This window comes from Barbus barbus (genome assembly GCF_936440315.1).
Source record: "Barbus barbus genome assembly, chromosome: 32".
In the NCBI taxonomy this organism is placed as follows: Eukaryota; Metazoa; Chordata; class Actinopteri; order Cypriniformes; family Cyprinidae; genus Barbus; species Barbus barbus.
This window is the reverse complement of record NC_136760.1, coordinates 5,291,680-5,319,204: the sequence shown is the minus strand read 5'-3', so window position 1 is coordinate 5,319,204 and position 27,525 is coordinate 5,291,680. Positions and strand designations below refer to the sequence as shown.

At 36.5% G+C, this 27,525-nt stretch overlaps 1 protein-coding gene across 1 annotated transcript in view; it reads right to left on the bottom strand.

Moving 5' to 3' along the window:
• Positions 1–27,525, bottom strand: part of LOC306852385 (thyroid hormone receptor alpha) — a 133,069-nt gene that overhangs the window by 48,335 nt on the left and 57,209 nt on the right. The window contains exon 2 of the mRNA XM_079389143.1: positions 26,348–26,422. The gene's annotated coding sequence lies outside the window, so the exon portion shown is untranslated. The remainder of the gene's footprint in view (positions 1–26,347; positions 26,423–27,525) is intronic.

Sequence of the window (27,525 nt, the reverse complement as noted above, 5' to 3'; positions counted from 1 at the left end):
GGAATCTGAAAGAGTCTTTGAGAGAACAAATGACCATCTGGAAAAAAAAAAATCTACTACACAGCAGTAGAGGCCGAGTACGTACACACACACACATGGCTGGCAGTCTTTGGCTGCTATAAGCATACATTACACATGATCTTTGTACTCCAGGCCAAACGCAGGTAGAGGTGAAACCACTGAAATGAGGTACGAGTCTGGCAGATAATGACACAAAAGGTGACAATAACTAATGCAGATAGCGTTCAATTTCTCAAGTCTTTCTTTCCTGTGAAGAAGATATGATTGGATTTACTGTAGGGACCAGATTAAACGCCCAGGTATGCTTCATTTTCCGTGATATGCTCCGTCTCGTGCAGAGTTGAGTGCTCAAACTAGCGGACCTTTCTTTTGAAGCACTCAAATCACTCACTCTGTTGTCTGTGTGGACACATAAGAGAACTATATTTTGGTCTTAAGAATGATTGAATTTAACTGTACTTTATAAAATAGAAATAAAAATATGCAGTCAGGATAAACAATGGTCCTCAACTGGTCGGTCGAAACCCAAAAATGGATGGGAAAAACAAAGCTAAACAAATAATACAATGCAACTTGTGGCTTGAGGTAGATACAGTGTTAACACCCAACAGGGAACATTGTAGAGATGTACTGCACTTGAGCAAATGGTTTTCATTTTCCAGACATCAGGTACTTTTTTTTTCCTGTGGAGAGCGCTGCAGTGTATTCTGGGCATGATTCGAACGCCGCTGGCAGAAGCCTTGTCTAAAGATGACGAGGATGAAACTGACACTTTGGGTTGCGGGGGAAAGACGCCACTATTCTGTGCATTAGAGGTGGAGAAAGTGAGAGAAAGAGAGTGAGAGGGTTACAATGTTACACAGCTACAGTGGTGCTCGCGCCCTGACATACATATTGATTCAATAACGCTCAGATTTCCTCACAGAGCTGTCGTCTGTAATTTCCTGTAACGCTATACAGTAGCTGATCTTTGAACACAAGATTGTTTTACTGAATTCGGTTCAATTAACTTTATAAACATTAACTTTAAACGTGACCAACTTAAACGCACAAATGCGTAAAAACAGGAATCATTTAGACGTGAGTCAGGGTTTATTCATGCATGATTCATTTTCTTCTTTCTTTTATGGCAGTACTCAGCCCAGTCCAAATCGTGGCATGAAAATTGTGTAGAATTCATCATCACATGTGATTCCAAAGAAAACATGTTCATTTTCATAAACTAAAAACAACTTGAACCATCTTGACGTTCCCTTTAATCACTAAAGCTCCATGACCGCAAATTCTGCATGAAACGCCCACTTTTCATTATCCAATCAATTCCCAGTGGATACAATCAACTTTTCCATCCATTTTCTTCACACAGAGAATTTTACGTGGACTGAAACATAACTGAGTTGACTGTCTCTGACCAATTCTCTTGCTCGCCAACAAATTGTATTAAAATAAGTGCATTTATTTTCGACATCTTACTGCTGCTGCTTACAGTAACAGCTCAGATGCCAGAGGACTGAATAGAAAAGAGGAAGGTGAGAGTTAAAGAAAGAGTCAAAAAAGGAAGACTAGAAGGTAAAGAGGAAAAAAGGTGCTAGAAGATTGCATTACTTCAAGTATTTCCATTACAAAAAGGCCTCAATTAACCAACACACAAAGAACACCTGTGGCAGCACACCTGCAAGTGAGGGCAGTAGGGATATCTCATGCTTAAATGCTCTGTGGTGTGAGCAAACTTGTTCACACGACAGAGGCAGTTGTGCAATATAAAAAAAAATGTGTCAAGGATGCAAAAATTCTTTAATATATCTAAACAAGAAGATAAATTGGAAAAGCAAAATTGTAAGATGATATGAATCGTTAAATCTGGTGTAGGTCTATTTAAAATAAATGCTCTTCTTTTGGACTTTCTATCCATCAAAGAATCCCCAAAAACAATGTCTTTCCCAGTCCAATTTTACAGCTGAGAGGGAAAGAGAAAAAGAATGAGGGAGTAAGAGGAGAAAGAGATTGACAGATTGGAAGAGAAACAAAAAAATGGTAAAGAATGGCAAATAAAGGAGGGGCTGTGCACCTGAGACACATGGCGAGGGAGACGTCGCAGGAGGCGAGGGACGCTGAGGGAGTGGTGCGGCTGAATAGGTTCCATTCTTCCTCAGCACTCTCTATGACTCTGGTTTCACAAGAGGAATGGTGTTTATAGAGTCAGATAGACAGACACACACACACACACAAAACACATCAAAAAGGCAGTGGCTTTCTGTCAAGTGTATATCTTTCACGGGACTTAGCGCTCTCTCAGACAAACAATCATGGTTAGGAGAGTCTGTGAGGCCTCTGGGTCTCGTTCCATCCTGCTTTAATAAACGTCATGCTGCCATGCCTTCCTCTCTCAACACGCCATCATTTGAACAGATGAGGTTAATACTGTGCCTTCTCCAGCTAACTCACTCCTGCAGCGACCGTCGGTCACCCCCGATCCCCATATGACCGGCGCAGTACCTCAGACCCACCTGCAGGGGTCCAAACACAAACAAATGCTCTATACGTTTAATCGTTTCACTGAGGGAAAGAGCAGCAGATTAAAGCGTTGTCAAACCTTTAACAGATAACAACATCTCCCTCAACAGGCATGTCAGTACTTGATCAAGCTAGGATCTGAAGAAATCGTCTTGTTCTGGTACACTGCATCCTGTCCTTTATTTGCTGCAATTGGCCTACTACATCTGCAGTAATACGCAATGACTACAGTTGAGCAATACAATGCACTTAAATAGAACAGATGAACACATTTCTACATACTGTCACACCACAATTGCTCCCAGAAGAATTGTAAAAACGCTGGAGATTGTAAAATATTTATTTTCTTTTATAATACTATAATTATGACTTTTTTTTGTAACTTCATAACCTTCAAATAAAAATTCCATATTTTACTTATTTTTATTAATTGGTTACAGCATTATTTCAGTTATCTTATTCGTCAGACAGCAATTTTAGAGATGCAAACTCATTAGGGGTAAAAAGAGTGACAGATGCATCTGTGTCAATATATATATATATATAGTTTTATAATGTATAGTTTCAGTTGATTTTAGCATTTTAAATAGAACCACATTCACAATATTATGTTTATTGAACTCATTTAAGCCCCTTTCAAACTGCACGTTGGTCCCAGAAAATTGCCGGAGTGCCTTCTGTGTGAAAGCAAACACGTCCCGGGATTAATTCCGGGATCGATCCCGGGGTGGGGCTCTAGTAACATTGCCGGGTTCAGTCCCGTAACGAGCTCTGTGTGAACAAAAGCCAGAACCAATGCCGTAAAGGCTGATGACGCGCATTATCATGCGACTCATTTACGGTTGTTTTGAAGGCAGATCAAAGTTCACACGACGAAAAATGTGTAAACTGAAATGAAGCAGCGATCAGGGAGCTCCTCATTATTCGCTCTGAAGCTGAAATCGTTCACCAGTTTAGTGAAATGGTGCGCGGTGCATTTTACACGTCACATGAAATGTCACGTGTCTTTACGGGATCTTTACCAGTTGTGTGTAACGCACGCACCGAATGAACTAAATCAAACGATCCCGGGATGATTCCCGGAACACATTACCCATGTATTTTCCGGAATCTCTGTGTGGAAGAGGCTCTAGTTACTACATAATAATAATAATAATTATTATTATTATTATTATTATTATAATCATTATTATATTTTACAATCATATTGTATCAACAACTACGGTTATTATTATTAATCATTTTTTTCTTATTATTATAAATAATAAATATTTAAATTTAATTAAATTATAAAGCTAAACTAATTTTTCCCACAGTAATACTGTTAAATAAAAAATAAGCATATTATTATTATTATTATTATTATTATTATTATTATTATATTACTATTATCTTATAATAAGACCTTAAAGCTTCTCTTTTTTTGATAACAGATTTATGAATAATTCTCAATAAAAATCTGAAAAGATGATCGATGCATTTTGAGTTTTCAAATGCACAAGATGGAAGGTTTGTGTGGAGCAGTATTTACTGTGAACCAAGCCACTCCGACACATTAAAAACGCAGATCATGAGCTGCATGGATTTAAATGAACGGCGAAACAAAAAGGTCTGCGAAACAAAAACAACTCATTTGCAATTCAAAAACAGCTCAAAACTAGTACAATAGCATTTTTTCCTGCTGTTTTGCCCTATGTCAGAGGTCCAATCCATTGAAATCGTGCTTTTTGGGGGGGGGGGGGGGGGGGGGGGTGGGGGTCACTTTAATTAGCAGGAACAGTCTAAATGTAGCACAATTTGCAGACTTGGCAATCCTGCTTCAGGAGAAACCAGGTGGTTTTTTTTGTTCAAGAGTTATGGTTCTCATTCCATTGCCCATGTCTCTTTTCAGATAGAAAAAGCTAATGGACCTGAATGCAGTAATACACAGACCAACAATTTACAAAATAGCACCAAAAAGCCTATCACTACTACACACACTGCTAATTTCTAGTTTTCATTAATGAGGCAAAACAATGCCAGCATTAGCATTTCTTAAGATTCAACACTGTTGGGGAAGTCGTGGCCTGATGGTTAGAGAGTCGGACTCGTAATCAAAAGGTTACGGGTTCGAGTCTCAGGTCCGGCAGGGATTGTAGGTGGGGGGAGTGAATGTCCAGTGCTCTCTCCACCCTCAATACCACGACTGAGGTGCCCTTGAGCAAGGCACCAAACCCCCAACTGCTCCCCGGGCGCCGCAGCATAAATGGCTGCCCACTGCTCCGGATGTGTGTTCACTGCTGTGTGTGTGCACGTTGGATGGGTTAAATGCAGAGCACGAATTCCGAGTATGGGTGGCCACATGTCACTTCACTTCACTGTTAGTGTTATACAATCTTATTGCGAGACTGCCACCAGCCTTGGCTTCTCCCCAAGATCTCATTTGGGTTGTATCGAACAATCTGACTAACAACAGTCATAGAGAACAGGGAAAACACACACAACATATGCATATCTGACTATTTACTATGGGGGGAGAAAAAAAAAAAAAAAAAAAAAAAAAAAAAAAATCACAGTAGGCTCAAAAGGAGGGTTAAACCAAAAAAAAAATGAAAATGTTGTCGTTTACTCACTCCCATTTTGATTTGTAATTTGTGTTTGTTAATTTTTAGTTGATATGATATTGTCTCTTTCTGTGATGAGCTGACCATGTCCCGTTTGTGCACCTACAGACACCTATAATTTACACAACAACCAAACAATCCCACCACAGACCCCTTGAATTGTTGTAATTCAGCCACATTGGAGGGTTTTCGAGCATGAACCACCTTTTTAAGGTCATGCCACAGCATCTCAATAGGATTCAGGTCAGGACTTTGACTAGGCCACTCCAAAGTCTTCATTTTGTTTTTCTTCAGCCATTCAGAGGTGGATTTGCTGGTGTTTTGGATCATTGTCCTGCTGCAGTACCCAAGTTCGCTTCAGCTTGAGGTCACGAACAGATGGCCGGACATTGTCCTCCAGGATTTTTTGGTAGACAGCTGAATTCATGGTTCCATTTATCACAGCAAGTCTTCCAGGTCCTGAAGCAGCAAAACAGCCCCAGACCATCACACTACCACCACCATATTATACATTGGTATGATGTTTTTTTCTGAAATGCTGTGTTACTTTTACGCCAGATGTAGTGGGACACACACCTTCCAAAAAGTTCAGTCCACAGAGTATTTTCCCAAAAGTCTTGGGGATCATCAAGATATTTCCTGGCAAAACTGAGACGAGCCTTTATGTTCTTTTTGCTCAGCACCGGTTTTCGTCTTGGAACTCTGCCATGCAGGCCATTTTTGCCCAGTTTCTTTCTTATGGTGAACACTGACCTTAACTGAGACAAGTGAGGCCTGCAGTTCTTTAGATGTTGTTGTGGGGTCTTTTGTGACCTCTTGGATGAGTCGTCACTGCGCTCTTGGGGTAATTTTGGTCGGCCGGCCACTCCTGGGAAGGTTCACCACTGTTCCATGTTTTCTCCATTTGTGGATAATGGCTCTCACTGTGGTTCACTGGAGTCCCAAAGCTTTAGAAATGGCTTTATAACCTTTTCCAGACTGATAGATCTCAATTACTTTCTTTCTCATTTGTTCCTGAATTTCTTTGGATCGCAACATGATGTGGGGGTGGGGGGCAAACACTTTTTTCACACAGGGCCATGTGGGTTTGGATTTTGTTTTCCCTTCGTATAAAAAAAACCTTCATTTAAAAGCTGCATGTTGTGTTTACTTGTGTTATCTTTGATCAGGGGCGGCGTTAGGGGTGGGCTAAGGGGGCTGGAGCCCCGAATGTTTTCAGTAAAGCCCCGAATGTTTTTATTACTATGCCATCAATGAGTTTCCAAGCCCAATAAAGTAATTTATATTAGAATTTAAATAAATAAATAAACAAATAAATAAATATCTGTCGACTCTCACGTCTACAGTGTCTGTCAATTTACGCGTTGTCATTCACACCCGACAAAAACCGCCCACTGAGTCTAGTGCTTCTGACTGACATGTAAACTGGCCAACCATCGATGAGCGTCTGTAGATCCAGCCAATGAAATTAGATCTTTAGGAGCCAGGCGGTTTGTTGGCGTGTAGTATTTTACTAGATCAATTTATTTGAAAAATAAAATGGATATTTCAAAATTCTTCAAAAAAAAAAACAACACTTGAACGCCAAAAATACAACAGCTTCAGGTATCTGTAACTTTTAATCATAGTATTATATTTCTTATTCGGTTTTAAATTGTGTCTGATTTAACGTTACATTTTGAACATCTAACAGTTAACGGTTGCGCAGCACAGTCTTTAGGACACACACACACACACAGAGCAATAAACAAGATAATAAAAAAAAGACATATTTCGCTAAGGAAATGGTTCCAAACAAAGCATGTTGTTGTGCTCTCTGCAGCAACACACAGCGGTGTTTACTGAATAAATTTGCGTGAGTAAATGATTCACTGACCCATTCATTAAAACAGTTGCATACTTTTTTTCTGAATGAATCATCTGTTTCGAACGAATCGAGTGATTAAATGACTGACTGACTCACTCATTAAGGCAGTGGCTTGCCGCCAATTCTAATTTTTTTCATCTGTATTCCAAATTTTATATTTGATACATTAGCCTCATAAGATTATTTATGCAATTTGTAAGTGCTGTGTAAGTGCTCCTTCAAAAATATAAGTGTATAGAGCCCTGCGTTTATAATTATACTTGGATGAAAATGAGTCATCCTTAACATTTTTGGTGTTTTGGATTCACTACAGCTGGAGAACAATTAAATACAAAATAGGTTATAGGCTGTACTGGGTGATTTTTTATTTTACTGAGTAACATTCATAATTTTCCCATATAGTGTATAGATTTTTAGGCATTCTATTATCTCAAACAGCCTGAAAAATAGTGCATTTAGCTGACTTAAATGGGAAAAAAATCTCCACGGGGGAGCATGCCCCCGGACCGCCCTAGGTTTGGGCTAAGCCCCGAATGTTTACATCGTCTGGCTCCGCCCCTGTCTTTGATTAATATTTAGTCTTTCTACATCCATTTATGGTTATTCAGAGGAGAATATGAAGGGAATATAACATGACAAACAGATGGCTTCATACATCTAAAAGTAGTCTGTGTGGATCTACTCATCAAAGTCAAAATATTCTACTATGTTGTTTTCAACAACGATTAAAGTTAACATGTGGAATGTTCATTGGTAACCACTTTCTATGGCACTGGTCTCAAACTCATTTCCTGGAGGGCCACAGCTCTGCACAGTTTAGCTCCAACCCTAATCAAACACACTTGATCCAGCTAATCAAGGTCCTCGGGATTACTAGAAACTTCCAAGCAGGTGTGATTTGGAGCTGGTTGGAGCTAAACTCTGAAGAGCTGTGGCCCTCCAGGAATGTGTCATGCACTTTTACAAGTTGTTTGAACTGAAATGTGTGTTGGCAGTGTGTGTACACAACCACCCTATAATGATAAAAATCCACCCAGTGGTTTATTTTTAATCTCATTAAATCATTTCCCCTTTCTCATATCAAGCCATTCTCAGATGCCTGTCTGTGTGACGTCACACAGACCCAGGCCTCTCCCACGATTGTTGACTGACACTAGTGTTTTTCCTTAGATCCGCCCCGAGTGAGCTGTCATCAGTCCGCCATTGTTTCGACGCCAGAGCAGGAGTAGACAAGTCTCCTAAGCAATTGAGGTGTTCTGTTATTGGATGTAATAATGAACATAGCAGTCGTCATTTACTCTCGACATCTTAGCCGCTGAAGACAGTGGATTACCTTTGCTTTTGAAGGGAATGCGCCCCCCCCCCCATCTACCTAAATGCATTTATGTTCACGCAAATCATTCGTGATACAGACTCACCTACAAAATAATTTAATATAAGGTTCTTTTATTAATCTTTGCAAATCACTTTCCTAATAATGTGCTAGTTAGCAAGTTCCATGGCTAAAGTAAACAGTCTCATGAGAACGGCTCGTCACCCCACAGAAGAGAGGGAAGGGGTCAGCAGAGCTCATTAGCATTTAAAGGAACATGCACTAAAATGGGTTGCTACAACAGAGCTGATTTTGACAGGGTAAAAAGGGCGTTGTTTTACACTACCATTGAGAAATTTTAGTATGTTTTAGTTTTTTAGTATAAATTTTAGTATGTAGACTTTTCATTAAGACCCTAAAGAATCATATCAACTTATGGAAAATGGGCATCCGATGACCCCTTTAAATCCTGAATATATTTGTATTAAATCCTGACAAAATAAAAATGCATGCCTTAACATATTCATCTCAAGGGGTTATTCCTCTTCAATAAATAAATGTCAAATATATATATGACCTATGTTTTACTACTTCATATGTCCTGGTCTGTGCTCCAAACTGGGAGTGCATAAACAGGAACTGACAGCTGTGGTCAGGCTCATGTCAAAACTCTCTGCATGTTGTGTTTGCAGTGCGCCATTAGAAGAGGCCATGAATGTAAATAGTGGCAATCTTGACATTATAAACAGTTCTGGCCAGGTGTGCTGAGAAACAGGTTAAACAGGTGCTGATAAATTATGCATTACTGAACATAGCCTCAACAAGGTATACGTGCTGGCATTTTGCTCACAAAATTTTAGTTTGTAGTTTTTAGTCTGTACTCAGAATGAATTGAGGTAATTTAACTTACTATTAATTTATTATTATAAATAATGTTTAAAGAAATTACAGAAAGATAAATAAAAATAAAAACAAATTGTGAAAAATGTCATGCAGATACAGATATGATTGATTAAAACCTCACTTTATGTATCTTTATTATAGGGAAACACTAAATGTTAACCTCACTTTTTAAATGTCCTTTTGTAGAAATTAAATAAAACACTTTTCAAATTTTCATATGATTTTTTATAAAACTTGCCTCAAGACAAATTTGTATTATTTTTTTAATATATTATATTTATTTATTATTATTATTTTATTTTATTTATTTTTTTGTGATGCAAGATATGTTGGTACCATATCAATTACGTATCAATATTAGACATTGTTTAAGTGATTTTTTTTGTTTGTAAAAATAGACATTTTAAAATAAAATAATAAAATAAATATTTAATTACTAATGAATGAATGACTGAATGAATATCAGCAAATATTTGCCGATATAGGTCCAAAAATATCAAAAAACAAAACTGACAATTTTTATATTTTATTGACTAATTTGTATCAGTGAATTATAAGTGAACAACGAATTATAATTATAACTGATAAATTATTCGGATCCAGAGCAGGAACACGCATTAAGTAACCAAGTTGATTAACATTTCATGTTGACCTTATGAGCAAACGCATTGCAAGAGGGAGCCGATAAACAGACCTTGTGTGTGTGTGGGTCTGTGCGGCTTCAGCGCAGCAATAAAAAGGAACATACGCACTGAATAAAACATCTGAACTCCACGGCGGGCCACTAAGTTCCCCGTGAGCAGCCTCGGCTTTGATGCCCCACAGTGCTACATACATCTTACAATCTGTGGTTACACTTGCCTTTTCATGTTTCACCACATCCTGCTTTATAATCACCCCCCAACCCACCCCCCGTCTGCTCTGACAGGTAGCTTCATGACGCTAAACACTTGACACATAACTGGAGAAATGTGATAAACTGGCAGATCAAAACTACACTGACAGTGATTCTGCAACATCAGAGGAAGTAACATCCATCGACTATAAGTCATCAGCTAGGCTACGTCCGAGTTTGCTACATCTGTAAACTAAACTAACTAGGAAAGTTTCTACGCCGTGTGATCATCATCAACTCATTAACAAACACCTTATTGATTTGGTAATGTATATCTGTGATGAATTTGCTTTGAATCCTACGTTGAAATAAGTGCATTATTGTTCGATTGTTTGGGGTGAGAAACTTTTTTTCTTTTCTTATGCTCACCAAGACTGCATTTATTTGGTCAAAAATACAATAAAAACAGCACTACTATTAAATATTATTAAATTTTTTAAAATTTAATTTTAATTTTGGCTGTCAATCGATTAAAATATTTAAATCGCATGCTTGTCATGAGTTAACTTGTGATTTATCGCAACTTAAATCGCACATTTTTATTTGTTCTAAATGTACCTTAAGTTAATACTTTAAGTTTTTAATACTCTAATCAACATGGGCATGGACAAATATGGATGCTTTATGCAAATGTATGTTTATTATTATTGAAACCATAGTAGAGCATGAAGACTAGACATGTTTCAAAGGTCATAGATGTTTTTCAAAAAACTTGTTAATGTCTACTGGACGCATGAAAAAAGAAATACCATGTTCCCAATACTTCGCTTTCTTTGCACTGAGCAATTTACTGACACAAACCTGTTTACATTTTTGCATGACAGGGCAGCTCACTTCTTCTGAACATGCAAAATGTACATTTATTATTTATTATTACATTTGTTTCCCTCTCTGTGCCCACATACTGTATTTTGATGCAGCTAAATTCTCAATAAAACTGTTTTCATTGATATATTTGACTTTCTGTTGTTAGACACTGGAATAAATATGAAATAGCGATTGAATCGTGACCCATTAAGACTACATAATCAACTCTCCCTTCCAAGATCCGCACAAAAATCCTGATAATCGAGCCGTCGTCTGATGAAATCAAATACACTTAAGATAAAGACAATAGCTATGCTGTGATTTTGGCTGTGTTTAACTGAAAGCGCTGCTCCTCTCCATCACACGCTGAACAGAGAGGGTGGGTGGGTGTGTGTGTGTGTGTGTGTATGTATGTATACGCACTTTCACGCGGCAGTACCAGCAAATCTAAGAAACCTAATAAGGTTTGGGCAATTTTTTTGAAGGGAAAAAAAAGACGCTAAAGGGGTCTGCAAAGTCACTAAGTTGGCAACATGTGCATCCCCATTTCTCCAACTATGGGCTAGGCCACAGGTCGCTGTGCTAATCGCGTGCTAATAAAATTAGTGCCATTAAAATGAATTTGCGTTAACGCGTTATTAACGCTTTAACTTTGACAGCCCTAATTTTTATATTTTTAAATGTAAATAAAAAACAATTAAATAAAACATTTTTTCATTAAAAATATTTTAGTGAAATTAAAATTTCTGTGATATTGATGCCTGTTTTTTTTTCAAAGATGTATCATATTCATCTAGGTGGCATTTATTTGATCAAGAAAAAAAATAGTGTATTATAGTTTGAATTAAATCTTTCTAAAATTTGATCCTGCAATGGCAACGATGAATGTTTAGAAGCCGTTACTTCAATTATCAGTGGATTCTCTAATGAACAGAAAGTTCAAAGGAACAGCATTTATTTCAGAAATATTAGTAATATTATACATACATTTGCTATCAGTTTTAAATTAACGCACACTTAAATTATCACAAAATCTTAAACCTTACTCATACTTTCAATATAATCTTAATATTAATACACAGCTAAACGTAAATATATAACATTATTATTAGTATACATTAGTATTTTATATTTTAAGATTTAGGGGAAAAAAATAGTACTTTTTAAATGTAGTTTATTTCTGCGATAGCACAACTGAATTTTCAGCATCATTACTCCAATCTTCAGTGTCACATGATCCTTCATAAGTCATTCTAATATGCTGATTTATGCTTGATTTCTTATTATTATCAATGTTGAAAATCGTTGTTCTGCTTAATTGTGGAAATTGCAATACATTTTTGCATTATTTTTCCCCACAGAAGACTATTTATTTGAAATAGAAATATGTTTTAACATTATAAATGACTTTACTGTCACTTTTTATCGACTGAATGCATCCTTGCTGAATAAAAGTATTAATTTATTATTCTTTATTAATCCAGACCAAAAACTGTTTTGTGAAAAAAAAGCATCCTACTCTCAGAGTCCAGGTGGAAAACCTGGACTCTGAAAGCTGGCTTTAATTGCTTGTGTATACAAACTAAATTACTATTATAAAACAATAAACTTGCCAACAAGACAAACACCATCTAATTTGCACAGGGACTGAGAAATCCTGAATTATTTACTACATTGTATCATTCTGCAAAGCACATGTTATTACACATTACACAGACAAATTTGCAATAAATAAAAGCATCACTCATAAATAATAATAAGAAATTGTTTTTTTCATGAAATAATCATTATGTATAAGTACCATAAGGCAAATTTCAGTACCCCACAAAGAAAATGAAAGGTAGTAAAAGTTGTATCATCATCTCTCTCAGTGGTACTAAGATGGTATAGATCTCCATCCTGAGAGACTGCATTAATGAACCGTTTTCTACCATTGTGTTCTTTCTTTAATTAGAACTGGATTTTTTCCTTATAGGGACATCTTTGCAAACAGCTGGTTGCTGTTAATATGTTAGCTAGTTTCTTAATCATAGAATCATTATACATCTAATGCCGTCGATTCTTTTGTAAACAGTCTCTTCATTGTCACAGATTCATTTCACTAACATGCACTGTGTAATAGTTCTGGGAAACTGCAGCTGTCCTTAATGTGAATAATAATATCTGTAGTGTAGTTATAGAAACATTTAAACAATTAAAAGGAATGGTTCATCAAAAATAAATATTTACTCATTTACATAAACCCTCACGCCATTCCAAATCCATGACTTTCTTCCACGGAACATAAAAGTTTATTGGAGTGTCGAAGTTGCTCATTTCCATATAGTGCCAACAGTGACTACTGTATGTGCCATCAAGCTCCAAAAAAAACAACCTTACACATTATCTTAAAGAGATAGTTCACCCAAAATGAAAACTGAAAAGACATTTTGAGAAAAGCTCAAGTGTTGTATATAATATAATATAATATATAGGGCAGCACGATTAATCAAATGCTATAGTTATGAGCATCTTGTCAGTAAAGCCGGTTCTGTGATCAGTAGTAAATCTCCATCACGTGCTCTCAGATGGATCAGCATTTACTACACGCAGCCATAGTTCACTGACAAACTATGCAAAATCGCGTTCATAATCGCAGATGATATAATCATGCGATAATGAAATCGAAAATATCGGTCTGCGATTATGAAAGCTGTTTGCGTAGCTTGTCAGTTAACTACAGCTCTGTGTAGTAAATGCTGCTCCATCTGAAAGCATGTTAAAAAAATAACATGTTTTTACCCCAAACTCACTTCATAACGTTAGTTGAGTGTTTGAAATAAATCCTTCTGTGAGATGATGTGGCTTCTTAAGGCATACAATATTTCATAGTATTCTAAGCAGTGATAAAGGCTGTGTCAATTGCATTATTATATACTTTATTATAAAAAAAAATTATAAGACAAACTCAGATAAACCATATATTGTCATAATCATGTGTTAATTAGTCACATTGAATCAATGAAAGCAGTTAAATCTTTTTATTCAGCTGCAGCATTTTCTGGATTTCTCCCGCGGGGCGTATTTGGATTTTTTAAAGCAGGCAGGGTCAATCTTACAGTAGTACTCAGACTCAGATGTTGTCAGACTTTCAAAATTCTTCATAATGAATTAAAGTTCCCCTATTATGGGTAATTAAAGGGTCATATTTGGGCTTTGGCAGTCCCCAACAACAGGGTGACATGAATGTAGGGTCAAAAAACATTTTTACTGTCTTGTAATAAGCATTTATTTTTACCTTATTTGCTCAACAACTCCCAAACGATTCATTTAACGATTCATTTTTCCAAACCCCTCCTTTGCGTGATGCTAATCTGTGATCGGTGATTGGTCCGATTGGTCTCATTTTTATATCATCATGCCTATAATGCCTGATAAAGCATTGTTTGTGAGCATGCTACTTCGTGTAAAGCGTTACCGGGGAAATCACTATTTTTACCTCTCCAAAAACAGCGCCGAAAAGACCAACAAGTGGACGGACAATATGCTAATGTTTCATGTTGACGTCAACAATGTAACGGCTTGGGATATGTTTTAAAAACGACTAGTTTCAATGATTCAAAGTCAACTTTTTCTTTTGAGAGAAAATAACTCTATACACGTGCACTTCCCAGGATGTTTTAGTCACTTGTTACACACTGCATGAAAGGTCATTTTTAAAAATCCATAATAGGGGCTGATTAAAAAGATGAATATTAGACAAAACTACATAATGTCACATTTTATTATTAGCCGTTTCAACACATGCATGTTTTACCAAATAAAAAGAACAGCACTTTTAGAGTTCATGTGTTAAATCACCCAATAATAAAATGTGACATTCTCTAGTTTTGTCTCGTATTCATATTTTAATCATATTTGTAAATGTCTTGTCTCCACAGCCAACAGAGCAATTTTGTCTTTACTGTTCCAATACTTTTGGGAGCACTGTATATGTATATATTTCTTCCTGTAACCACAAAGTTGAATTTTCAGTAGCCACCACTCCAGTTCTTCTTATTATCAATATTGAATAATTGTTCATATTTTAGTGAACTAAATGAGCTGTGCTGTCTTCTCAACCTTTAGTAACCCAGAATACACTTCATTCATCTTTATGAATACAACCTCCCTGAGCTGCTGTCATGGTGATTGAGGCAGCATAACTCAGTAAATGAAAATATTAACACAGACATCCTGTCTCACACACACAGACACAAAACCACCTGTTTTGGCTGCATGAGGTTTCTCAGCGTATCCCCCTTTTCCCCTCGACCCTGCTCCACGTCTCAATGCTAATCACATTGTGCATTATATGTAATTATGTACCGCATTAACCAAATCTCATTAGGGATTAACTAACATCCGTACGATTTGCCTCGCAGTTACACGCATATCTACGTTATTAATTTAGCCCCCTCCCCATCGCCACTCCAGGCTTGGCCTCCCGGAGGTGCTCTGCTCAGGTCAGTGACCTTAGGAGAGGAACGCAGAGGCATATTTTCACTTAATTGGGTATTGTAGATTTAATTAAATCTCATTGAGGGTGAACTTTCAAGGTGGCACTGAGCCAGCGGACTCAACCTGAACAGCCAGACAGGACGGCCGCTCACGCTTTATGCTCTGCCAAGGATGTGCTTATCACTCTCCCTCCATCTATAGCTTCTTTATCTTCTTTATAGCCTTAAAGCACTATCATTCACCTTCTTTATTTATCTTTGTCTCTGTTGCACACATGGTGCTGATGAGCTCAAGGTATGTGTATAAAGTGAAAGAGTGTCTTTGTGATAAGACTAGACAGTGAATGACAGGTAAAACAAAGCAGAGTTAACATATTACACTTATAAAATGCTCTCTACTCAAGTCACAGATATATACAAAAGGTAAGTGTGATAAAAAGCACTGCAAATCACATAAATTATAACAGTCAAGGTAAAGGGATGATTTTTTGATTATTCAAATGAATTACAATCAATCCCACACCAATACTTGCTAAAAATAAGACTAAGATACGATAAGATAAGACAAGACACATGTATATAAATTTACATCATTTAAAAAAAAAAAAAATATATATATATATATATATATATATATATATATATATATATATATATATATATATATATATATATATATATATATATATATATATATATATATATATATATATATATATATATTTTAGATGTAATATTTATTTTATAATATTTAATATTACATCAATTTATATTTAACTTTTAATTCAAATTTATTGGGGGATGAGCCCAGGACACCAGCACCTTACTGCAACCCTGAGGAGCTCAAGCCCAAATATACAGTATAGCCACTCTCACTTCCACAGAGGTGTGCCAGTCAGAGACCACAGGCAAATAAGTGATTTTTTAAAGAATAAATTTAGATCAATTTAAATTTAGAAAAATATTCCAGGGGAAAACGCAGCTCGAGTAAGACCGTGGTAAAGGTGTACTAAAAGCGTGACAATAGTCATTGTGAAAAATGAGATGTCGCTCTCTCACACCCTTCAAAGTCAATGGAAGTTGATACGGAAGCAATAAAAAGGAGTTATTAGCACAGTATCTGTTACACACTGGTAACTGGAGCACAGCACAACTGAAAAAAAGCCTTTAATTGAAGCACCGGCACACTCCCGAAACACTCCCATTAAAACATTTACATGTGCGCAGAGAGGAAGTCCTCTCTTTCCTGCGGCATGGTGGTAACATATCTTGCTTTGTTGCCACTGCAACGGAAGGTTCGCTTTCGGTTTTGGTTTAGCTTTTCATCTTTGACCAAGGTTGCATGTAGAAGAAGGTTTCTGAGAACTGTCAACTGTCCAAAGTCCTGTACTGAGTCAGAGAACTTTTTCCACTTTCAAGAGAAAAAGACTAGAGAACATGGTGTCAGATATCCGGGACCGTTCAAAACTTAGCTCAGGTCTATTTACCTTGTAAAGCCAGACATAAGTAAAATGAATGGCAAAAATGTAATGTAAAAATGCATTATTTATATGGCCAAAAAGTAAGATGGAATTCTGATAGCTTATGTAAATCAATGATAAAATGCATAAAAGTAGTTGTCACTCTTTATCTCCCAATAATGTCCCAAGATATGTTTAATTAAGATGATATTTAAATGCTTACTTTGCTCTGTAATTTCAATTTTGGGGGCAAAACATGAAGTAAAACAAAAAGTAGCCTACACTTCACAATTTGGAAGCCAAAGAAGTTCTACACCCAGGCATTTTCTTCACTGCCAGAGTTATTTGCTGCTTTTTGATTGGCAGCACATAATTAACTCACTAATAGTTGATTAACTTAATAATTAACCAGTAGTACCGATGGAACATTGGTACATTGTACTGACTAATTCATTAGAGGTTTCATCAAATCTTCTTTCCCCAAGCTTAAGACTACCTAAATGTTCTTGTTGTTCTACTTGCATCACAACACTATCTGTGTACGATCTAGACCCTATAAAACATCAAGCCATTTAACTATACTATGCTGCACATTCCATGGTTAAATTAATTTATGGTTTGTATAATTAAGCAAGGAGATGATATTACCTTGGGATATGATCCAGTTTGGCGAAAATGTAAGAATTAACATATTAGCTCAGGAAGGAACTTATAACTCAGGAAGGAATGCAGGCTCCATAGCTCTCGAGACATGTCTGGTTACATGTTTGCAGGGTTGAACAACTCTTACGGGGATGTTTACGTTAATTAAGCATTTGCAAAACTAATAATATGTGAAGCAGAGAACGAAATGCATTTGTTGACTGAGAATCCAGCCAGAGCGGTTCTCAAGGCCATGTAAGGAAATGGAGGCAGCAGGGTAACACACTACTGACTGGCTTACTTGTCTTCCTGCTGTTGGTATTTCATCTGGGTTAAAGTTGAAAGCTATCATGAACTGGTTGGAATTTCAGCTTCGCTCCCATCCGACGACCCTAACCCCTCCCTAGAGGAACTGCATCCGTATAGTAGTGGGGGTGAGGTGGAAACACCTGTACAGGTAACACTGATTACGATCATAATCAACAAAAAGAATCTGAGAGGAAGAAATAGGAGAAGGTATGATGGGGTGGCATGACCAAACAATGGTAGAAATGTCAAAGGAGATTTTGCAATACCATTTATACTACATTAGATGCGACTATGAAATAAGAAAAAAAGGTGTATTTACAATGTGGCTAATCCAAGCTGAATTCAGTGTACATGTCAAATGTATATATTTATCACTTTTTCCCATACATTCATTTGTTTATAGTTTCGCCTGGCTCTGCATCGCGAGCCTCCGCTGATTGAGCGTGCAAAGCAGATATACTTGTCGCACTCCCTGTTGTACTATTCTTTGAAGTACTACTCTGCGAGAAATGTTTGTTTTAAGTACACTTAACCCAACTCAACACTACAAAATACTCCAAAGAATCATATAAAACCAGGTAAACCTTGAGAATATTATTTGTGACAATTACAATTATTTTTCTCTAGTGTGTAAAATTTCTAAATAAATAAATAACAAAATATTGAAATTGAGAGGTTTGGACTTCTGTGAGTTTTTTTTTTTCTTTCTCTGAAATAAATGTTTTTGTTATTACACAGAGAGTAAAGCACCGAAAAAGGTACAGTACTGGCATTGAATTTCAGGTACCAATACCGGTTAAAATGTGAACGGTACCTAACCCTAGAGGAGAGGATGCTTCTGTGCTCAGGTCCAGATATGGCAGCAGCAGGTGTATCGTGGAGCATCATCACGAGGGATTCATAATCAAACTAATTAACTGATTAAACAACATGGTAATGTGTTTCAGAGAAGCAAGAGGCTCTGTGTGCTAATTCAGCTCCTTATCCTATCCTACCATCACTGCCAACAAAGAGGATGTAGCAAAACAAACACCCATTCAGTGCATTTTTCCTCCTAAATAATGCAAATGCTAATCCCACTGCACATCTGGCACCCTTAACAACACTTAACACATTAACAACAAAAAACAAGATCATTTCAATCCACCATATCCTCATATATATATATATATATATATAATATATAAGCTGATAAGAATATTGTTCATGGTGTAATTGTGATGCTATACGACATTTCTGCCACATTGCTACCTACATGAAAATTTTGTAAAGCCTCTTGTATTATTTTAAAATGAACAACAGAGGTCATGAAAATGAACCTCTCAGGGGAAAACCGCTAATTCATTATGCTACAAAATGTAGTGCACGCCAAATCATATCCGTCTGTTATTTTATATCTTCTGATGTTCAGCTATTCCCATCAGTCTTCTTTATGCGTTTTGGGTGACAATATCCAAGTTGTGTTTGGAGGAGGCCAATATATCTCAATACTCCTAATAAGAGCTCAACATTTAGATATCACTTTTACCATGCCAGGCTTCATTAGTTCTTCAGCTCTAAATAGAAGCTGAATATCTGGATGTGTGTCATTCTGGAAACTAAAAATGTCACAAGAACAACACAGTTCAACATTAAAAAAAATGACACAGAGGTGAATTTTGACCAGTTGACAGACGTGTGGTTTAATAAATCTCACATTTGAGAAAAACATGATTTCTTAAGAAACAATTACAAACTAATTACTAATGTTTTGCATCATATAACGTCATCAACTTCCAACAAGCATGTTTATGAAGTAGTAAAACAAATATACAACTTTTAAGGTGCAAGTTAAAGGAGGAGACTGACTCACATGGTTTTCTACATTTATGAATTTACATCTGTCATTATCAGACATTAAACTCGGAATATAAATATTTCTGGCACATAAAAATAGTCTGTGCTAACAATAAAGTTTACATTTTTTTCAGTAGGGTCACTGAAAATGTGAACCAGCAGAAAAAGATTTTTTACTTTTCGTGTTTCACATTTCTTTATGTTGTAAATTCGAAATGACCAATAAAGCCATAAAGATACAGATCACCTCAAGCTGTTAACACAGCATTTTTTTTTCAATTTGTGTAAAACATCAGCAACAGTTCAATTAACAAGATTCAGCACATGAACACAGCAAATATACTGTCATTAACCTTCCTGTCTGTGTGTCCCATGCAGGGAGCTCCTCAGGAATCTCCACATCCATGTCTAATCCACTTAGAAACTACACAGAGCTGACATTTCTCTCTCACACACACAAATATACACAAACCTACAGGCTATAGAATATGGCATTTAAAATATGGATCTGGGGATTTATAATCACAAGGCTAGTTAAAAGTTTTTGTATTTTCCATTTTCATTTCAATTTTAAAGTTTTAGTAATTTTTATTAGGTATTTAATTTTTATTTATTTTTTTATGTAGATTATTGTAGTAAATGAAATAAAACTGATAAATAAAATACACTTTCTATCTTTTATTTAAGTTAAGGTTTATTTAATTTAATTTAAGAAACAAGTTATTTTTTTCTGGTTTTAGTTTTAATTAACTCTAGTGACAAACTCTTTTAAATTATTACACAAATAAGCCATTAATTACACGAGCATAACTGTGCTTTTTGAGTTAAGTCTGTCAAATAATTGAATTATTACATTTGGACACACTAAAATCTAATCATAATTTTTACAGTTTTTCTGGTGTTCGCAATTGTATAATACATTTCAGATACTCTAAATATCACTTAAAAACAAAACAAATGGTTGGTTATTTTATGTCACTTAGATGGTCTCTTCCTGGCTAAGTGGGCGTTCTTGGTCAGAATAAGTTGTGATGAGGACCATTACTTTTGTCGTTCGGTCAAAGATCTGGCTACATGAGAGCAGCCAGTCCTAAAACTCTCAAATAAACATTTGTTAATGCAGCAATGTGGGAGGGACGTGTCAAGCAACGGGACACTTACTGTTCCCCTTGCTCTATTTACCTAATGTCCCAAATTAACAGGCTGTTGGAAAACCTGAGCAGCTTTGCAGTGAAGTAGAGAAACCATGGTACAGGGGTAAGATTCAGTCTATGTGCTCTATACAGACAGCTTATGGATCATTTTTTCTTCCAGGAAACCATTCATTGATGCAGGAGTGGCATATTGCAGAGGTTAGAAAAATCAATGAGGTGTGTAGAAAGTCTGAGCACATAAACCTGTGAGAAACACTCTGGCACATGTGTACGCTGCACTGCTGCATACTTTCGAGAAATGAGGGCCCCAGGACAGTACATACTGTACTGTTCTGCATGCTTGGCAATTTTTAGCTTTTTACCCATGTGGGGGGATGGTACAAAGGTTCGGCCTGCCACTGCAGCGTAAGGCTTCTTGAGCAAGTGAGTGATACAGGAAGAGATGCTGCAAAGATAATGCAGTATAGTGCAAGGAAAACAAAACCCTGGTGGTTTAGAGACTTCAGAGTAAAGAGGAAGATAAAAGCGATTGAGCAAAGAGATTGAATCAAACATTCTTGAGAAAAAAAACCCCACCAAGGGAAGTGTTACGCTGTATTTTCAGCAATAGTCTATCATAAGTGGTGCTATTTATTATAAGTATAAATATTGGCTCTGACGGAGATGTTATTTAGTTCTTTATTAAATTATGCAATGAATTATAATATCTAATCTATAGATAAATAAGGTACATTTAATAATGTTTTTAGAATTCATAATTATTTTCATATTTTTTAAATTAATTTATCTTATTTATTTTATGTATTACTCATTTTATAATTTTGATCAATTTTCAATATATATTAGAAATTGAATTTTTTTACTAACTTTTTTAATACAAGTAATATTAAATTTAAAACATGTCTGTATGTAACATTTTTAAATACAGTATATCAGGATCTACCGATGTTTCAGCCAATAATCGGTATTGGCCGATAAAAGCAATTATCTGCACTTCGGCTGATTGTTTAAAAACAGCCAATGATCAGGGCCAATTATTTCTTGTCAATCAAAATATGGTAGCAAAGCATGTCAGACAGCAACTTGCATGAACAAAATGTTTCTTGTTTTGAATTTTGGGCTGTCCTGGTTAAAGCAATAACAACGCATTAATGCAGCACCATTAACGTGAGTTCTGTTTGACCCCCGGGTTGCCAGGCATATGGTTTATCTTCACAAAACACTATTTGTAACACACAGAGCTTTGAGCTTTGTTACTTCTGATAAGAAACAAAGTCTCAGATTTCAAATCCTGCACATTTTATCACAAAAATTTTAACAATAAATGCCATTTCGACAAATCGATGTAGCAACTCAGCACGTACCACAGTTCTTTTCTTATACCGCAAATTAAACATGAATGATTTTTTTTTTGTATACATACATAACTTAATTTGCATGAATGAGTGAACTCTTTCACTTTGTTTTTACTGGGTCCAGCTTCTTGAGTGACATCTTTATTAGGGCTGGGTATTGTGACCAATTCTGCGATTCGATTCGATTCTTATTTTTATGGTTTCGATTCGATTCGATTCGATATCGATTAGCTATCAATATAATAATACCTGGGTGAACCGCCTTCTTGATCATGGTGTCTCCCCTGCCAGGTAAGTATATCTATAGATGGTGACACCTTCAGGACCAGAGGTGAATATTCATATCCTCTTACATGAAGCACGCGCATTAAGAATCGATTCGGGGATTTCCCGAATCGATATCGTTGCGTTAAACTGAAGATCGATTAAAATCGGAGAATCTATATTTTTTACCCAGCCCTAATCTTTATCCAATCTTAAGCGTCTCTCTTTTTGAAAAAAGGCAGCTTAAGGAGAAAAAATGGGGGAGGGGGTCATGGAAAAGCAATATCCCGCACAGATCTCACTGCTTAATTCACTTCCCCTCAGCATGCTTGAAGTTCATCGGGCCTTGGTGGCGTCGCAGCAGGTGTAATTTATGAGGTGTTAAGAACGTTAGACTGTAACTGAAAAATATACTGTAAACTCTAGTTCTCCCAGCACCCCTCTAACCCCAAAGCGTGAAGCCCTATAACACAGGTACAGGGCCTCTTACCTCTTGAGAGTCCGTCAAAGAAAATGCATATCACATTTGACTCCGTTTTTTATTTTTTTCTGCAACACCAATTTCAGAATTTCAAATAAAAAAAGAAAGAGAACACAAGCATTGCTTCTCAGAAGCATATGTTTAACCAGACTAGTTTAACCAGCAAGTTCTTTGGTCAACCAGCTTCACCACTTGTGGGTTAGGGTTTTCCCACCTGCCAGACTTATTATGACCAAACCAGCATAAACCAATATGGTAATTCATTCTGGTCTTGTCAGTTTTTTATGCAGGGAAACTTAACAGCTACCCATTAACTTTGCATTTGTATGCTACCCTGTGTTTCTAAATGCGCTCCTTTTAATCTGCAGTGTTTTTTCGCTTTAACCAAAACAGTTCACCTGGTGTGTCTGATAATACAAAAAAAAAAAATAGGGTGCGTCGCATGAACCGGTGGTTACAAGCAGTCAATAAATCTATAAAAGTTTCTGCTCTCCAAAGGATTCAAAAGTTCAGGTTCAGTTCACCCAAAAATGAAAATGATGTCACTGATTACTCACCCTCATGTCGTTCCAAACCCGTACGACCTTTGTTCATCATCGGAAAACAAATTAAGATATTTTTGATCAAATTTAAGAGCTTTCTGACCCCGCATAGACAGCAACACAACAGACACTTTCAAGGCCCAGAAAGGTAGTAAGGACATCATTAAAATAGTCCATGAGACTTCAGTGGTTCAACGGTAATTTTATGAAGCTACGAAAATACGTAGCTGGTCCTCATCGAAACTTATTCTCTGTAAGATATCTCACGGATTTAATCAAAAATGGTCTTATGGGTTTGGAACGACATGAGGGTGTTTATGTGGAAACTCTTTCCCCAGAGTAGAAAGATTCAAAGAACAACAATTATTTGAAATGGAAATAACTATAACATTATAAATGCAGTTACTGTGCTACTGCCTTCATATAGACAAATTATAGTTATATTTTCCATATCAAGGGTCTTTTCAGCATTAGAGTTAGTATTTGTTTATGAGTTGGCATCCACCAGAACAAGTTAACTGATAAAGTTAATTTTATTTTCTATATAGTGCCCCTCCAAAGCTGTAAACCTAGTGGAACCACTGAAGATTAAAGACAAATAATAAATAAATGTGGTCAAATATGTTTTTCTTCACACGCCTGGCCCTAAGTTAACTTCCGGTCTGTGACTGTTTATCGGTCTGGCTAGTGGTGCCGGTTACAAACGCAGTTAAAGTTAAAGTGGTGAGTAATGAAGTTGGGCTCGGGTGGTTGTGCTGTGGGATGTGTTTCCCATGCAATTATTTATTTGTTGCGACCCGCCACACTATCAAAACTGACTGGTTTTCCAAAAGGCTTCGTTGAATAAGCATGAGCACATACTGCAAGTTTAAAAATAAAAACGAGGCACGGGTGTTTTTATAATCGCTGTATTTCTGAAGGAAGACTGTCATTAGAAAATTCTCAATGTCATTTTCATTTCATCTTGCATGCTCTGTGTACAGCCGTTACCGGAGAAACCTCTATTTCTGCCACTTTAAAGCACCTCCTGCTGGCAGAGAATGAATTTGCATTTTCAATAAGTCCATCTGATTTACGCAGCAAACATATTTTGCTTGTTATCGATAATAATCTACTTAGCTGTTGCTATTGATTCTATTTGGACGTCTACCGGAAGTTAAGTTAGGGCCACAAAAGCATGCATGTGCAGTAACCTTTGTTTATCTTGTTGCAGTTGAAACAGTCTATAATAGCTACTATTTTTCCACTATTCAGCAGAGACATCGCTTTGTCCATCTGGAAACATGTGCTCCTCCTCGCATGCTGATGACCAAACTGAAAGTGCGACACAGGTTTAGAGGTGCTCGCTCAAACATCTGTGCAACAGTTAACAGCTGGTATTATCTATTCTGCTGCTTTTTTCTAAAGCCTTCGGACTAGGGCCAGGATTACACTGCAATTACGCTTCATCTACAGTAGCTGCCTGCGGGACAGTAGAGAGAAAGATGAAAACTGCTTTCCTTCCTGACACAGCTAAGCTTCAGTAGAGGACAATCTAGCTGCACACAGGTGTAGAAAACGCCTCCTAATCAAAATGATACCATAATTGTTTTTCATCTTGAGACCCCAGCGCAGGACATCTGTCATACTGGGATAACCTGCTGGAAAAACATGAATACAAAGCAAAGTTTGCACATCTAGACTCAAAGGGTGTTGAATTCCATTTGGAGGTATTAGAAACTTTCTGCCGCTGGGAAGGGGCACATTTTTCAGCCAGACATACAGTAGGCTGGAATTCCGAGAATGTGTGTCTCCGATTTCCTCCTTAAGAATGGCTAGACTAGATGCCATTTATACCAAGGCTTTCGAACACCAGTCCACCCCTCCCAATAAAGAGTATATTTTTCATGAAGCTTCTGGTCCATCGCATTTCACCCTACTTTGTAGCCTGGTTGGGAAGTGTCACGGAAGTGGTCAGTGCTATATGTTACTCATAGACATGTAATATTCTACATTATTTTGTGTCATTCTGAACCAGAACACATTTGTGTGCTGAAGGAAAAATTAAAGCATCTGCTTACTAATGGTATAATTATGCTTTGACTCCAAAGCGTTTAATGGTGGTGGTCATAAGAACTTGAGCACTAAAAGTTCTCAGATATTTATTTATATACTTACTTCTGGGATTTATTAAAACACCTTCAAAAGTTTGGGGTCATTCAAATATTTTAATGCCTTTGAAAGAAGTATTATGTTCACCAAGGCTGCATATCATTAAATAGTATTACAATTTAATATATTGTATTACATTTCAATATATTATATTTGAATATATTATTTTATTATTCATGGAAAGCAGAGAGTGTATTTCTTTTTTGTTTTTAATTTTTAGCTTTTCTTATTTACTAATTTGGTGATCAAAATCATTTATTTTTATTAGCAAAACTGAAAATGGTTGTGCTGCTTAGTTTATTCTTAGATTAACATTTTGTACATTATGGACGTTTTTATTTGATGAATAGAAAGTTTTTAAAAAAATAGCTTTTATTTGAAATAGAAATTTCCTATAAATGTCTTTACTGTAACTTATCAATTTAACACATCCTTGTTTAAGTATAAACTTTTGAAAGACAGTGTGCATTAAAATGTAAAATTTAATAGAGTTTACATATTACACACACACATATATACACTTATATATTGAATTTCATCTTTTAACCAAAGTTCATGTTATAGACTTTTCATGAAGACCCTAAAGAAATCGTACTAACTTGTGGAAAATGGGCATCTGATGATCTGATTTAAGGTAAAGGGAATACATTTGTTTTCAGTCATAAGTTTCCCATTACAACTTACGACTCTTCTGATGGAGTGTGTTACATTCAGCTACTGCATAAGACAGAGAGAGAAGGCCACACAACCTACCAGTGTCCTATTGTGCTTTGTTTCTGGTTAATGATTTGACTAGGCTTGGGTCAGCTGGAGCTGTAAGTCGCCGTCCTGCCAGAAATCAAAAGAGGTTTGTTCAGATGCAGAATATGGAAAACAAACAGGCAAGGCCACACAGCATAAAGTCTAACAAAGAAAAGCAACTGCCCTAGGCTTCTCCTCTTCCTCCCCACAAATCCTTCCTTCATTGGAGCTTTTCCTTTAGTCTTGATGGAAAGCTAATCTCCCACATCCCTATACCCACCCTGCAGTGAATAGGCTGTTTACAGAGAAACACAGATAACTGTCTGCTAATCACCGCTGCACCCTTTTCTAAAAAAACACCGTTCTCCTTTTTAAGTGTGGGTTGGTACAGTTTCTGCAACTGTCATTTTCTTGAATTCCAGTGCTGCAACATGTATTAACATATACATTCCTGAAATGTTTCAAATCGATGCATCATTGTCATCACAAAATTATAAGGCAACAGTAAAGACCTGAAGCGAAAATAACTGCTCTCAAAAACTTTTTTTTTTTTTTTTTAGCAACAGGCTAAACCTCTGAGGTTAATCTTGTTATGCAATCAGATTTCAGATTTCAAGACCTTTTTGGGGGGAGGGTGTTGATGTCATAATGTTTCAAATTAAGAGAGGATGGACAAACTCAGATGTCACACGGACTAAAGACAAAAAGGGAAAATCTAGGTTCAGGGAGTATGTAAATAGCAGTTATAAATGGCAGTTATGTAAATAGCGCCTCGCAGGATGTGAAGACAGGCTTCTGACATGCCAAATTTGTGCCTGATTAGCTCAGGTCAGAGATCAGACTATCTGTTTGCTCAAAGGAGTTACTCTAAACTCCCACATTGGGAGAGCAAGTGCCATATGACTGGAAGCACTTAAACATATGCGATTATAATGTTGCTGGTCCACACAGTAATACTATGCTTTACTAACACTTTAAAATCAGCTTTACAGGAAGCAGAAGTAGGCTACTGAAGTAGGCTAGGTCTTCTGAATTGGTGCACATGCATTATAAACTTATTTCAAATTAATCTGTTGGGGAGATAAAATGTGTAAGATAACGTTCATGTAGCCTACTAATAAAAACATCTAAAAATGTATCTTTTATTCTCCAATACTGAAAGCAGAACCGATAAGGGAGCTCTTGATATG